The sequence below is a fragment of the Xenia sp. Carnegie-2017 genome, unplaced genomic scaffold, assembly GCF_021976095.1.
Source record: "Xenia sp. Carnegie-2017 unplaced genomic scaffold, XeniaSp_v1 HiC_scaffold_1, whole genome shotgun sequence".
NCBI classification, from domain to species: domain Eukaryota; kingdom Metazoa; phylum Cnidaria; class Anthozoa; order Malacalcyonacea; family Xeniidae; genus Xenia; species Xenia sp. Carnegie-2017.
Window position 1 is genome coordinate 7,630,526 of NW_025813402.1, and position 15,547 is coordinate 7,646,072.

The window sequence follows — 15,547 nt, forward strand, 5'->3', positions numbered from 1 at the left end:
AGAGATAAAAGGATGTCCAAGAAGTTGCTGTGCTAAGCATTGGTTAAGGCTATCCGGATATAGACATCTATACAATGTATATGACATTTAAAGACAGTAGCTATAAATTCTTCGTCACTTTAATGCTTGTTTTTCCTCAAGATCTTCATATTTTCAAGTGGAAGCCTTGAGTGGCAGTTTTCAAGCATGCCTATCATTATATTACCAAATACATATTCCGAGAAGGGTAAAACTTTCTTTTTGACACTGCTATTCAATGAAAAGGAACTTACAGGTCCAAAACGAGCTTTTCAATGTATCAAGAGACTAAACTCTTTTCCTCAACAATAGTTGACTTTTTAAAGAAAACACCTAAAAAATGTAATAATAGAAAACCAAAAATGTCCAAACGTGTTTAATGGAATCATAATACCCTATTGGCAAAAATAGCAAATAATAAATCCTTATACATATCTATTGAGCTAAACGAAAATCTCACGGAGAATCCGCCACATTCTCTGTTGGTCCTTGTACGATCCCTCGTCAAAAGCATTCCATAGAGTACTGTTCTCACAATTCTCAGCAACATCATGAACAGTTCCTACTACTATATACCACGTGAGCCAACGAGCTTCCAAACTGTATATGCGATTCATCGATATTTCTTTTGAACATATCTTCAGTGTTATTAATGGCTGTTTTCGTATTGGAGTTTCGTCCTCGCTAGAGCTTTTATTGTCGTCAACATGCTTAGAATCATTTGTGTTTTCATTCGTCAACGAGACTTCCTCCAAAACTGTCAAGGGTACGCTAGGTGCTTGAACTACGTTTAATTTTATCAAGCTATCTTCAAACTAGCGTCGCTGTTTCTCCTATCTGTCATGCGTGATTGTGTTTAACTGTTGTAAGTTCCATGTTCAAGTATTTCTTCTACCTCAGTCCAAGACATAATATCTGTCAAAAATCTTAGAGCATTGTTTATGCACAAAATATGCAGATACAAAGTTATGGAGAAAAATAAAATGCTTAAGAAGACAAAGAGTATGCCAAAAATATATGATTGGAAACTTGCTCAGCGCATCTACAAGCACCAATTTCAGAGCTCTCTTTGTCGCAAATTAATTGAGAATCTGAGCATGCGTTGTCAACTCCACAAACTCTCCAAGCTCATGGTAACGACCAACTGGTTGTACTAGTACCGATTTTGGAGTAATTAGCTCGCTCAGTCACAAGTTTTAAGACAAATCGTCTGAGCATGCACAGTCTGATTGAGCATGCCCAGTCAACTTGACCAGCTACTCAAGTTCATGGTCATGGCAACGACCAACTGCATCTACTAGCACCAATTGTGAAATAAATAGCATGCTTAGTAACAATTTAATAGAGAAATCATCATGCTCGAGCGCATGCGCAGTCTACTTGAGTAATTGTTCATAGTCATGACAACGACTAACTATATGTACTTGCACTACATTTGTGTCAATTAACTCACTTAGTCGCAAATTATCAAAGAAATCATCTGAGCATGCGCAGTAATGATAACAATCATCACACAACTTTCTTAAGCCTTTAAATTTTGGTATATATATATAAAGCTAAAACTTCATACAGTAGATGTCAACTAGCAGTGGAAGCTGGGTGCGATATAGTATGCAGTGGCTTAGGAGCCCACATTTCGGTGGCGACCGCACTCTCCCTGCGTACCTTGAGCAAAGCCTATCGCAGGTGATCTCAGGGTCTGATGGGCGGAAGCTTGCTATTGGCATCTCCCAAGTAGGAATCTCCTACCGAAACGTTAACATGTGGCGTTCTAGTGCCTTATATATAAGAAGGTATCGGGAAGCATTGCCCGAAAACGGGTTTTTTTGCTTTCGAATTTTGTCTTTTTATTTTCTTCTCATAAAACAAACCAAGCAATGTTTCAATTAACTTCTTATGTCCCTGTCTTTTTCTGACATTTATAATTAAAGACAACCTTAAACATGTTTCATACCATTTTTATCGGTTTATAACTTTCTGATTTAACTCTCCCATTTACTGCTTCTCATGTATCACGAGCAAACCATCCATATGCTTCATGGCAAAAAAACAAGGACTATGTGGTTCCCTTAATTAACATGCGACGCTCTAGTGCTCAACTATCTCGGGGTGTCGGGAGGCATGGAACGAAAACGGGATTCTTTGGTTTTCAAAATTTGTCTTTTTCTTTACAAGATACGATTATCTACTTTGTTATAATAGTTTCTACAAAGATAACATTTAATAAGCCAAGCAATTTGTATCGTCTAAATTGAGCCTCGCTTTCAAGCCTTATGTTATAAAATTTTGATTCATTTTGGATTGTAGATTTCTTTTTCCTTACAATATTTTCATGATTCAGTCTAGAAAGTGACTTCTCTTCTCGAGGAATCGATGAAACAGTACATTTTTTGGATTCAAAGGAATTCTTTTGATCGCATAAAGACAGCCATACAATTTATTAGCTAATTGAATTACATTTAAGTTAGTAAACTTATTATAATAAAATCATTTCTAAACTAAGTTCTATTTATATCTTTGAGAAAACTTAAGTCTCATATCTTCTAAGATTGAATGTGAAATTGTGAGTTGTGAAAAGTTATGTGCCGTTTATTGCGATTAATTATATTGTTACAATCATATATTTTAAAAAGTTTATCAGTTAGACTATTTCCTAGCAATTTTAAAAATAAGGAAACGAGACAAGAAGCCAAGGCGATGGCTCGTATGATTTCTTTAAGTCAATCATTCGCATGACTCGATTTTTTATAGATTTTAGTTTGTTTGAGAGATGGAAAGTAAGACCGCCATAAAATTCTGGACAGACAAATTTCCACTAGATAGCATAATAATAGAAAAGGAGAACACGAGTAGAGAACACAGAAGCGCAGAAGGTTTTCAGGAGAGCAGACTGCAGACAACGATGAGCTGCTAAGATAGATTGACTATTGTATGTAAAAATGTTATTATTTTATTTTATTGAGAATACGTTATTGAAAGTCTTTAAAGTGAGCTAATTGACTCACGGCTTAACTTCCCACTGAATTTACCATACGAATAGGGTCGCGTAACAGTTGGGATAAAAATACGATCTTCTCGTTTCTTCATGTTTTCCTTTTACTGATTAGCTAATTGCTTTGTATGAAGGTTTAGATTATCCGATATAGCTTCTGATTTACAAGACTTTGCGTGGGTAGAAACTGGCTATCAAGGGTTGTCAAAAATTAATTGAGTTTCAATTAATTGCAATTATTTGTAACCAATTAATTGATTGGACAAAGCATCAATTAAAATTAATTGATTGGGCAAAACTCCCAATTTCAATTAATTGATTGGGCATTGACTGCTTTTTTCTTTTTTTTAACATTGTAACTACTTTTGTCTTGTCACAGCAGCTCCATCAAAGGTCAATCTGCAAAAACTGCTGCCTATGAATTTAGAGATGCAACTCTTTCTGAAACTAAACAAAGCTGGTGGCCCGATGCACAGTCGGTTGTGGAGGCTTCTGTTAGCATGTGATGAACACTTGGTTGCAACCCTTTTTGCCTTTTTGACAATCACATAATTTATGTGATTGTATTTGTATTCTTGTTAGATTTCTAAATTTGTTTTTTTGTAGGCCTACACTTTCGAAAAACTCGAATTATGCCATGTTGACATTACATTTTTTTTTCTTCTTCGCTTTTTCATTCTTAATGGGAATCCGAAAACTTATAGAACCTAAATGTGTGGCCTATGACATAGAGAAAAAAGTTGAATATATTTACTGTTGCTATACCTATTGCTATTGCCTGTACAATAAACCTACCTATTTCTATACGATATTAATGTTAGTGTGCGTTCTAGTACTAAAAAGATATGTAGACTAAGTATACAAGGGTTGTCAAAAATTAATCGAGTTTCAATTAATTGCAATTATTTGTATCCAATTAATTGATTGGACAAAGCATCAATTAAAATTAATTGATTGGACAAAGCATCAATTTCAATTAATTGATTGGGCAGACCAATTTAATTGCAATCAATTATTGACAACCCCTGCTGGCTATACCCAGGGAACTGTTTATAAACAGAGGATGAAAATCCTTAATGTTATAGAGGCGACTCGCAATTCTTTAAATTTTTCTTCATTTAGAAAAAGTTTTCTTTCTTTAAATTTATGTACAATTGATCAATGCATGACAGACTGGACATAACTGCTACCATTCCTTTGAACTATTTGATTTTCATACATGTTTATGTCATCAATCCAATGTTTAGTGTAGCATGCAGTGCTACGCAAGTACTAATGGCAAGCACTAATGGCAAGCACTAATGTTAAGATCGGTCAAGGGACGTAAATATAAATCCTTATATTTACTTGGGACGTAAATATAAATCCTTAAATGACAGGCTGTAGCAATTTTCTCCTTTGCGCGTTAGCACAAAGCAGTTATGCGTCTGCCGATTCGTTTTTGGGATTCATTCGTATACTATCCTACTGTACGCGCAGTCGACACACAATTCTCAATTTCACTCAATATAACTATTCCAATATAGCTATTCCACATCACGGATAATCTTTAAGATTTCAAGCTTTTACGTTCACAGCCAGCACCAGAAGAACCTGACTTTCAACGTGTTACAACTAATTAAGTATTAACATAAGTTCCCAATTCCGTTCTTCCATAAGTTCCTAGTATCAAATAACAAATATCTATTACTTATTTACATAAGTTCCGACACAGGCCTCTCTTTTGGAATTAAAATAATATGTCCTTTTATGTTTCTTTCTGCTTAGACTTTACCACGTTGCACAAGATGGTGCAAAGTGCCATGTATCTCTCACTTAATGCCTGGATTGTGCGTTTCTTGCAAGCTATGAGATTCATATGTATGTCAGATTTCACGATAATTAAGCATGCATTCTGTAGCTTTTAAGTCATTAAATGATTGGCTTTCTAAAGCCTCGATTTTTGATTGGATTTTCAAAACAAAGTACCCAATTCACTTAAGTGGGAATTCGAGAATATCACAACACAGATTTGTTTTTGTTAAATTTACCAACTAACTGAAATTCAAAGCATCTTTTTGGACAGTTAAGAAATTAACTTTGCGATAATTTAAAAACAAACCGTTATTTCTAAAAACTTTCCACATAATCACAAGGTACATTTGGATATGAATTGTTTTGATAAAGCCTGTATTTGATCATATAGTCAAATGACATATCTTTCAAAGAAAACATACCCCATTCGATCGCCACTACCCAAATTCAATAAATGTGAATCAATAAAATAATATACATCACTTCAATATGCTTCAGGATTTTATTTCTCAATTTAACATGACTATATTTTTGGACTCCATTTCTTAATTGAACATGATTATATGATTAAATGCCAGGGACTCACAAACTCAATGGTTTTTCATCCAGCATCACTTTGCAGCAAATGTACGGAGGAAGAAAGTCCTCATTCTTGCACTTTGGATGATACGAAGATGGACATTCATATTTCCATGGAAATCCAACACCATCACCTTCACATACACAGTACTCTCCCACCTCTTTTGAATGAAAGCAAAAATATTCACATAAATATGAGTGCCGATTACATAGTCAACAGTTGAAAAACTGTTGCCATAAAACAAGAATTTCAATTAAGATGACAAGGGATAAAAAAACCCACTATATGCGCGACCTTTGGCATTTATATTTATTAATAAAAAAAACGAAAACTGGTCGATTGCTGAGGAGATAGCTTTGTAAGCGCCTTTGGAAACGCTCATTTGCAAAGATTCAGTTCAATATGTTTCGCACTTATAGAAAGCGTGATCAAAAATGCTGTAAATACCGTCACGCATTTCTAAGTACATGCTTCACAATCTTTAAGTACAGTGCGGTTTAACATACTTGGCACATCAGCACCAAAGGAAAGAACAAGAAGCATCAAAACGAACGTTGCTGTTATCAACTTCATCGTTTTACCTTAATGATACAAAAAAAATATAATCACGGCTGGTTTTGATAAATAGAGAAAAAACAAATAAAATAGCACATTCGAAATTTGCATTTTCCTCTAAAAGATCCTAGAATTTATAAAAGAATTGTTAGACGCGACACTTAGTTCTTACTTCAAGAATCAAGAAACCAAAAAATTCTTTGCGTTTACTTTGCCGTCTTCTTCCTCGTTCGTCTTGTCTGCCGCAAAGTATTGCTTGTGTTTGCTTGATTTGAAGTTGGTTCCGTTCTTTAAATGTTTCTTAGCACGAAATCACACGTGAATAATTAAAAAACCAACCAATTGCTATTAAGAAAGTATAAAATCATGTGACACATGGTGGTTATGAGATTTTACAGAAGATAACGGTTGAAATTTGTACTTCAGCCTGCATCTTAAAACCTTAGAATTTGGTAAATTGTAATGGCTATTTAACTGAAATGAAAACGCTACTGCATACAATTAAATATCTGGGGTTTTTTGGCAATGAAGTTTTCAAATATATATAAAGCTGATTGCTTGAGTAAAGCACGTGGCACAAAGCACTGGTAATTCAAAAAGTAATTATTATGTAATCAATAAACTGCATCGCGTAGTAGTTTAATCAATACAGTCACGAATTTAACTATTATCAGGATCACTAAATTTTTCTAGTATTAAAGCGCATATATTCCATATACACAAATATGTCGCATATACAATAAATATGATGAATTTATGACTCGCTGATGATTTGATTTGGAAAATATGAAACCAAATTATCGTATTCAACACAGGCGGCAACTATAAACGGACTTGTAAAAAAGTTTTCTCTCTTTTTTTCCTGCTAACAACTTTTTTTGCATTACCAATAAGCGTGGTAAGGGCAGATAATTAATGTGGTTCAATAGGATTATAGATTACTTCCAAATGGTACATAAATTTTTCAATTGAAAACTTTGCGTGATCTACCACAGATTTGGACGTGTTGGTATTTGAAGAAATTCTATACGTGCACTTAGACATGTCAGCTTCTTTTCTCAGCAGGGACCATATGGTCAGTAGCTGCCATCAACACAGCATACAAATCCACAGTGATCGAGGATTGAGATTGGCCTGGATGTTACATTTTATTATGCAACAGTATATTGCTGCACAATATGGTAACAGGTAACTTTTGTCAGCTGAAAATTAGTCCGCGCGAGGCACGTTGCTTAATACAAATAAATGTTCTCCTCGGATGTATACAATATAATTTTCCATTAGATTGTCTTTTCAGGAATGGATGGAATGCTCATTCTTATTTATAATAATGTAAATCGACAAAATCATGACCGTGTTTCATTAGTAAATTTAACCACACGCTTCAAATTCCCTCCCCCTTGGGGAAAAACTAGGTTGCACAACTGATCGCTACTTGACGGCGACATCACGTATTTTAATGACAACTACTTTTAACTATCATTGTATATTTAAAATAATACAAATTACTCGTAACTAGCAATAAAGTTTAATTTCTTAATTTTGATTGCAAGCATAACATAATTTTGTACGCAGTTAATTAGTTTTGTTGATCGTTAGTGTTCACGCCATTCCATTCCTCACTATTATAAGTGAAATTTTAATAAAATTTTGAACTCAATAAAAAATGCACTGATGATTGACATATCATGCAGGTACAAGGTCCAAATGTACTGCTCTACTAGTTGCATTTCTTCATTCCATTTTACAATTCGCATCAAGTGCTTGTGTACATAGTAAATCAGTTGACTGCTGCCCGTTGTTTTGTGACAGCCCATACAAGATGAGCTCATCATGAACTTAGTTAGAAATTATACAAATTCATTGTAAAATTATAAAACTTATAAAGCAAACCGCTAACCTTCGCATTTCAGCAACAAAACGACATAAGTACCAACATACGGAAAAGTCACGTGGTGTCATCAGCAGTAAGTATTTCAGCTCCAGAGTCAGTCACGAGTATGGTGGTTAGCACTATTTTCCACCCAGCAAACCGCCCTTTACTTTGAAATATAATATTTTACACAGTATAATATTTTACACAATCTAATATTGTACACAATATAATATTTTATATAATATTTTACACAATCGTCGAAAAACGACATATTTTCCAGCCTGGGTTATAAGTTTATAACTTAAGGTGGTTGCATGAAAATTTATACTGCAACATTTATCTGTAAATATTTTCATATTTTGATATTAAAAACTGTATTATAAAAATATAAAATTACTCGCCATCTCAAAACGACCTAGCACCAGTGCATGCATGGTTTCCTTTTAGCTTTTGGTTCTTTCCCATTAGCCGCCATCTTTAATTTATTTCCGATTGTGTAAAGTAAAGGGCGGTTTGCTGGGTGGAAAATAGTGCTAACCGAGTATGGTATGTTCAAACTGCGCTGATCTATATAATTGTATTACACTGAATTACTGTTCCCACAGCATGTGAAACAAAACATACATTGTTACATACATAAAATAAAGATAGATACCTGGTTCCATCCGATGATACACACGTCCAACCATCTTCTAAAATCTCAAAATCTGTATGCCCCTCAATAAGAATTGGCTCTTAAAAGAGCAAATTTACAAAATATCTTAGTTAATACAAACGGTGGGGATGGATCGAGAATGATTTTTAGGAGCGCTTGAATTTGGATTTTGGCGGCTACTGAGTAGGAGCTACCGACATTTTTGTCATACTATATTACGCATATAAACACTATGATTGGAAGATATTTTTTAAAGCATGCTCTGTTAAACACAAATTACAATTACTTTTGCCTAATAGCTTGGTAAATTATTTCCGTGGAGATAAGCACCTCTTGCACCTCGGTAGCCAAAGCAAAGGAAGGGTGTGTACCCCCAGCACCCACACAAAAACCATCTCTCATAACTTGTTATTGTAATAAACTGACGTTAAAATATCATAAAGAAGATCGACGAACGTAATATTACCGATTGTGAATGTCATCCCTGATTTCATTCTACCAGGATTTTCATTGTCTATAGAAAAAAATGTAATTAACAAAATATAATTACAAATTACGTCAATGAGCAGAAGCACACGCCAAATTTGAGAAAATGGAAAATGACAACACAGAATGAATTTTCGATGCGTCAAAGAACCAGTAAAAAAGTCTTGAATCCTTTTGTTCATGACACTAGAAGCTTGTTCTGTATTTTTCCATACATGACACAAAGTTCACAGCAGTAGAACTATAACACTTCATGTTTCCCAAAGTTTTATTAATATGATGATATGAACCGACATCTTTCTTGAAATTTTGTTTCTCGATAGTGAAGAAATTTCTACCAACGACTGGCAACACTATGTGTGAGCAAAGACATAACTGTCTGCAGCTCAAAATATAACAATCTCATTCAAAGGTTTCTTTAGCTATAGCCGCAATTTTTATGTTGATTATGTGGATTGTTTTATTTATATATGAAAATTTAATATGAGTTGAAGTTACAAGCGATGTCGGGGGTTTAAAACCTGAAATGCAACGTATGAGACCCCGTTCACACGATACCGGTAGAGTTTGAAAACGGTTTGCGGTACTGTTCACACGATGCCGGTATGAAAAAGTATGAAACCGTAACGCTAACAGTAATAGTTTGAAAACGGTATAAAATTATACCGTGTCGGTTATGTGTGAACACCCAACCGTAAGAGTTTTATAACGGTTCGGTGAAACTTTTTTCTCCGCTAAAAATAAAGCGATAAAATATTCGAACACAGCTGTCACAGCGATAAATATGGTCAGCAAAAATTTTGAAGACTTCAAATAAATATAACTCAAATAAACTGAAAGCCGGCATCAATCCGGCGTAGTGTAAACGCATTACCAAAACGGAGCAAAACTCTGACGGTATCGTGTGAACAAAGTGAAACGGTATGAAACTATACCGGTTGAGTTTCTTACCGGTATTGTGTGAACGTAGTCTGACGTCGGAAGACATAAGCCGGCTTTAAAACAAACATTATTCAAATCAACCAAATAAGGAAAAAATAAGTGATAAAAAGAATACGGCATTATCAACCTGGACAATGATGGTGGAAAGCATTGTACAAGCTTTCAATTAATGAAGAATTAAGTGAGGAAATCCAATAATGAATGCACTGTCAATAATTAATACAGTAACTGTCCAAGTCATAGTATAAACGTGATTTGACCAAAAAAGCCCCAATTTTATGGTTTTTGCGAATAGTGTTTACTATTTACGTATTGAAGAAATCTCTAAGGAATTATGAGATAATGTAACCCGCTCACGTCCGCTGGTGCCAACATTGGTATTGATAAAATATTCTTTTGTATTTGACCACCAACATGGCTGCCGTGACGTAACATGCAATCCACCTATAGCATCATTCCAGAAATTTGCTTTCCTTAAATGACGGGGTCGCTCATCTTTCCGTGCAGTTCTATTAATGTAACTTTAAATTTCTGAAATGTAACTTTTTTCCTGAATTCACATAGATACAAAAATTTTGAACGTTGTTTCGTGCACAATCCCTATATCTTCCCTCTCATTCGGTGACAACTGAGGCAAACCTCTTTTTCCCAAGCATTTGCAACACCTGAAATTCCTCCAGAACTCTTATATTTCTCGGAGCGTAGCCGAAACGAATAGGCTTCAAATCAGGATACTCATCTCCATCATCACAGCAATTTTGATTTCTCCCTTGATATTTTTCAACGTCAAGCTGATCTGTAGTGATGTTATTTGCTAAAACATGCGACATTGGATTTGGAGAGATAAAAGGATGTCCAAGAAGTTGCTGTGCTAAGCATTGGTTAAGGCTATCCGGATATAGACATCTATACAATGTATATGACATTAAAAGACAGTAGCTATAAATTCTTTGTCACTTTAATGCTTGTTTTTCCTCAAGATCTTCATATTTTCAAGTGGAAGCCTTGAGTGGCAGTTTTCAAGCATGCCTATCATTATATTACCAAATACATATTCCGAGAAGGGTAAAACATTCTTTTTGACATTGCTATTCAATGAAAAGGAACTTACAGGTCCAAAACGAGCTTTTCAATGTATCAAGAGACTAAACTCTTTTCCTCAACAATAGTTGACTTTTTAAAGAAAACACATAAAAATGTAATAATAGAAAACCAAAAATGTCCAAACGTGTTTAATGGAATCATAATACCCTATTGGAAAAAATAGCAAGTAATAAATCCTTATACATATCTATTGAGCTAAACGAAAATTGTTCACATTTTTTTCACTAGCTGTGAATGAACGTGAACTAATCCTTTACAATCTCACGGAGAATCCGCTGCATTCTCTGTTGGTCCTTGTACTATCCCTCGTCAAAAGCATTCCTTAGAGTACTGTTCTCACAATACTCCATCTGTATAAACAAAGTTTGCAGAGTACACTTTCAATCTTCTTGCATATCTCTTGTGGTGATTGCTTCCTCTTGACTTTCGAAATCAGATTCCTAGTCCTAAACGAAAGACGCAGGTAGTTATTTTTACATATCCTCAGCAACATCATGAACAGTTCCTACTACTATATACCACGTGAGCCAACGAGCTTCCAAACTGTATATGCGATTCATTGATATTTCTTTTGAACATATCTTCAGTGCTATTAATGGTTGTTTTCGTATTGAAGTCCCGTCCTCGCTAGAGCTTTTATTGTCGTCAACATGCTTAGAATCATTCGTGTGTTCATTCGTCAACGAGACTTCCTCCAAAACTGTCAAGCGTACGCTAGGTGCTTAAACTACGTTTAATTTCATCAAGCTATCTTCAAACTAGCGTCGCTGTTTCTCCTATCTGTCATGCGTGATTGTGTTTAACTGTTGTAAGTTCCATGTTCAAGTATTTCTTCTACCTCAATCCAAGACATATAATATCTGTCAAAAATATTAGAGCATTGTTTATGCACAAAATATGCAGATACAAAGTTATGGAGAAAAATAAAAACATCTCTAACATCATCACCAATATTACGAGTGGCGTAACAAAGTGTTGATGAGTTTTATATGCATTTGTCAAAACATGCTTAAGAAGACAAAGAGCATGCCAAAATTATATGATTGAAAACTTGCTCAGCGCATCTACAAGCACCAATTTCAGAGCTCGCTTTGTCACAAATTAATTGAGAATCTGAGCATGCGTTGTCAACTCCACAAACTCTCCAAGCTCATGGTAACGACCAACTGGATGTACCAGTACCGATTTTGGAGTAATTAGCTCGCTCAATCACAAGTTTTAAGACAAATCATCTGCGCATGCGCAGTCTGATTGAGCATGCGCAATCAACTTGACCAGCTACTCAAGTTCATGGTCATGGCAACGACCAACTGCATCTACTAGCACCAATTTTGAAGTAAATAGCATGCTTAGTAACAATTTAATAGAGAAATCATCTGCGCATGCGCTCGAGCATGCGCAGTCTACTCGAGTAATTGTTCACAGTCATGACAACGACTAACTATATGTACTTGCACTACATTTGTGTCAATTAACTCACTTAGTCGCAAATTATCAAAGAAATCATCTGGGCATGCGCAGTAATGATAACAATCATCCCACAACTTTCTTAAGCCTTTAAATTTTGGTATATATATATAAAGCTAAAACTTCATACAGTACATGTCAAGTAGCAGTGGAAGCTGGGTGCGATATAGTATGCAGTGGCTTTAGGAGCCCACACTTCGGTGGCGACCGCACTCTCCCTGCGTACCTTGAGCAAAGCCTATCGCAGGTGATCTCAGGGTCTGATGGGCGGAAGCTTGCTATTGGCATCTCCCAAGTAGGAACTTCCTACTGAAACGTTAACATGTGGCGTTCTAGTGCCTTACATATAAGAAGGTATCGGGAAGCATTGCCCGAAAACGGGTTTTTTTGCTTTCGAATTTTGTCTTTTTATTTTCTTCTCATAAAACAAACCAAGCAATGTTTCAATTAACTTCTTATGTCCCTGTCTTTTTCTGACATTTATAATTAAAGACAACCTTAAACATGTTTCATACCATTTTTATCGGTTTATAACTTTCTGATTTAACTCTCCCATTTACTGCTTCTCATGTATCACGAGCAAACCATCCATATGCTTCATGGCAAAAAAACAAGGACTATGTGGTTCCCTTAATTAACATGCGACGCTCTAGTGCTCAACTATCTCGGGGTGTCGGGAGGCATGGAACGAAAACGGGATTCTTTGGTTTTCAAAATTTGTCTTTTTCTTTACAAGATACGATTATCTACTTTGTTATAATAGTTTCTACAAAGATAACATTTAATAAGCCAAGCAATTTGTATCGTCTAAATTGAGCCTCGCTTTCAAGCCTTATGTTATAAAACTTTTATTCATTTTGGATGGTAAATTTCTTTTTACCTTACAATATTTTCATGATTCAGTCTAGAAAGTGACTTCTCTTCTCGAGGAATTTTGCGATGAAACAGTACATTTTTTTGATTCAAAGGAATTCTTTTGATCGCATAAAGAGAGCCATACAATTTATTAGCTACGTACGTAAGCGTATATAAGGCATTTCCAAACACGTACAAAGTTTCATTCACATGACCATTTAAACGATGCATGTAATAAAAAGCTACCGTCCTATATACCTTTTACACACAATAGGAATAACTTTCGGGGGCCGTCTTCATATTCATTAATTAACTTTATCACAGAATTTGGTAAACATTAATGCATGAGTATGTAGAACTGAAATGGACTGCTGCATATACAATTTGTAATCTGGTGTTTCCTTTTCACCCTAATTCTAAAATATATAGTACCATGGCTTAATCAAAGCACATTAATGGTCCTTATGGCAAATCACGTCTTAAAATAAAATGAATATTTTCTAATCACTTAATTGAAATGCGTATGTACCTATTCTTGGTGGGCAGCCATGTTGGACGATTTTAACAAAGGATTTTCTTTATTTACAATGAAAATTTCATCCAACAGGGCGGGCATTCCATTATTCTCTTATTCCCAGAGGGGAATGGTTGCACACCACCTATTAGTTTAAACATTCAATATAAATCGCAAATACCATAGTGAATGGTAAAAGTAATATAATAAGTTGATAGTTCTTAAAAGAACTGTTTTAAGTAAAGAGCACTAACCCGATAGTTCTAAGTTAAACGACACAATGCATTTAGAACTATCGGGTTAGTGCTCTTTACTTAAAACAGTTCTTTTAAGAACTATCAACTTATTATATTACTTTTACCATTCACTATGGTATTTGCGATATTTAGAACTATTTTCAGATTTGTCACCACGACAAAGTCTCTATTTTAATACATTCAATATATTTAGGCCTGTTTCAAACGTCATATTTTACATGAGCCGAACGCATTTAAAACAAAAGATAATGAGGAAGTTTAACTCATTTTCTTTTGTTTTTAATGCGTTCGGTGCATGTAAGTTCGACGCTTGAAACAGGCCTAACAAGCTCTGTTTTCCTCAGGTTTACTAAATTTTTCTAAGCTCCAAGCGCAAGGAACATAAACAAAATTCTTATAAATCCATGCAACATGGTGCATCTTTGAATCGCCTGAAGGTTTCCCAAATCCCAATGAATATACGGTAGAGGGAATTTACACAATAAAAATACTTGCTCCGATAGCAATCAAATATAGTTTAAGCGGAGCCTAAATCTAGGCAGAAAAGCAGTCCACACTCATGGTTGAAGCACAACAATGCCAAAATTATGTTTCCATCAACAATAAGCTACATTCAAGTCTTCAACATTTACAATATTAAATGACGATTTTAAAATAAGAATTTTAATGATAATAACACTTTCGTCGTGCTCAGAAATTACCTTTGCTGTCTTAGAGTCAGAGCAAATTTTTCATTTCAATCTTCAAAACACACTTGCCAGGAATCTAAAACCCAAACGAACATTTTGCTTGTGCGTTTTCATTTGTGAATAGCCGTGCTTCTGTGCCCTTCCTCGTCATTATTGAAACACAGATAAAATAATCAACCGCGCATCTTCCAACCTAATTATATTCACAATTCCATTCTTTTCCTTAATTACCTCGCTGAGGTAATTTCGAACTATTATCCAATTCTCTGGACTCTGCAGGATGCATAGAATATAATTATTGTGAGGTATTGTGATAATTTCAATGCTTATCACATTCGAGCTTTTACTTATGTATCCCTCACGAAAGCGGACACCTTTTGTGGGCAAACATTGCTTTGTTGCTAAGGTTTTTTGCTATTACCTCGCAAGACATCTCACGTACGAAGATACCAGGCCGTTGTAATAAGGATGTTATTTCCTTCATGAGAGGTTTGAGTGCATTATACACCATCAGATAGATTATGCGTTTCTTGCAAGCTATGAGATTCATATGTACGTCAGATTTCACGAATAATTAAGCATGCAATCTGCACCTTTTAAGCCATGGCGTTTTTATATCAGGAGTACAGTTAAACAAGCAAAGGTTTGTGCAAAAGTCACCAATAGGCGTGTTAAGGCAGATAATTAATGCGGTTCAATAGGATTATAGATTACTTCAAAGTGGTATGTAAATTTTTCAATTTGCGTCATCTAACACTGACTT

At 35.0% G+C, this 15,547-nt stretch overlaps 2 long non-coding RNA genes across 2 annotated transcripts; both read right to left on the reverse strand.

Annotated features, from left to right (window-relative positions):
• Positions 1–5,287: 5,287 nt before the first annotated feature.
• On the reverse strand, positions 5,288–7,854 carry LOC124442839. Its single transcript, XR_006947374.1, has 4 exons — positions 7,840–7,854; positions 6,112–6,239; positions 5,891–5,965; positions 5,288–5,544 (listed from the first exon to the last, which is right to left on the reverse strand). It is a non-coding gene; the product is annotated as an uncharacterized LOC124442839 (long non-coding RNA).
• Positions 7,855–8,359: 505 nt separating this feature from the next.
• On the reverse strand, positions 8,360–8,984 carry LOC124442846. The gene is made up of 3 exons (XR_006947376.1): positions 8,937–8,984; positions 8,471–8,549; positions 8,360–8,382 (listed from the first exon to the last, which is right to left on the reverse strand). It is a non-coding gene; the product is annotated as an uncharacterized LOC124442846 (long non-coding RNA).
• Between the last annotated feature and the right edge of the window lie 6,563 nt (positions 8,985–15,547).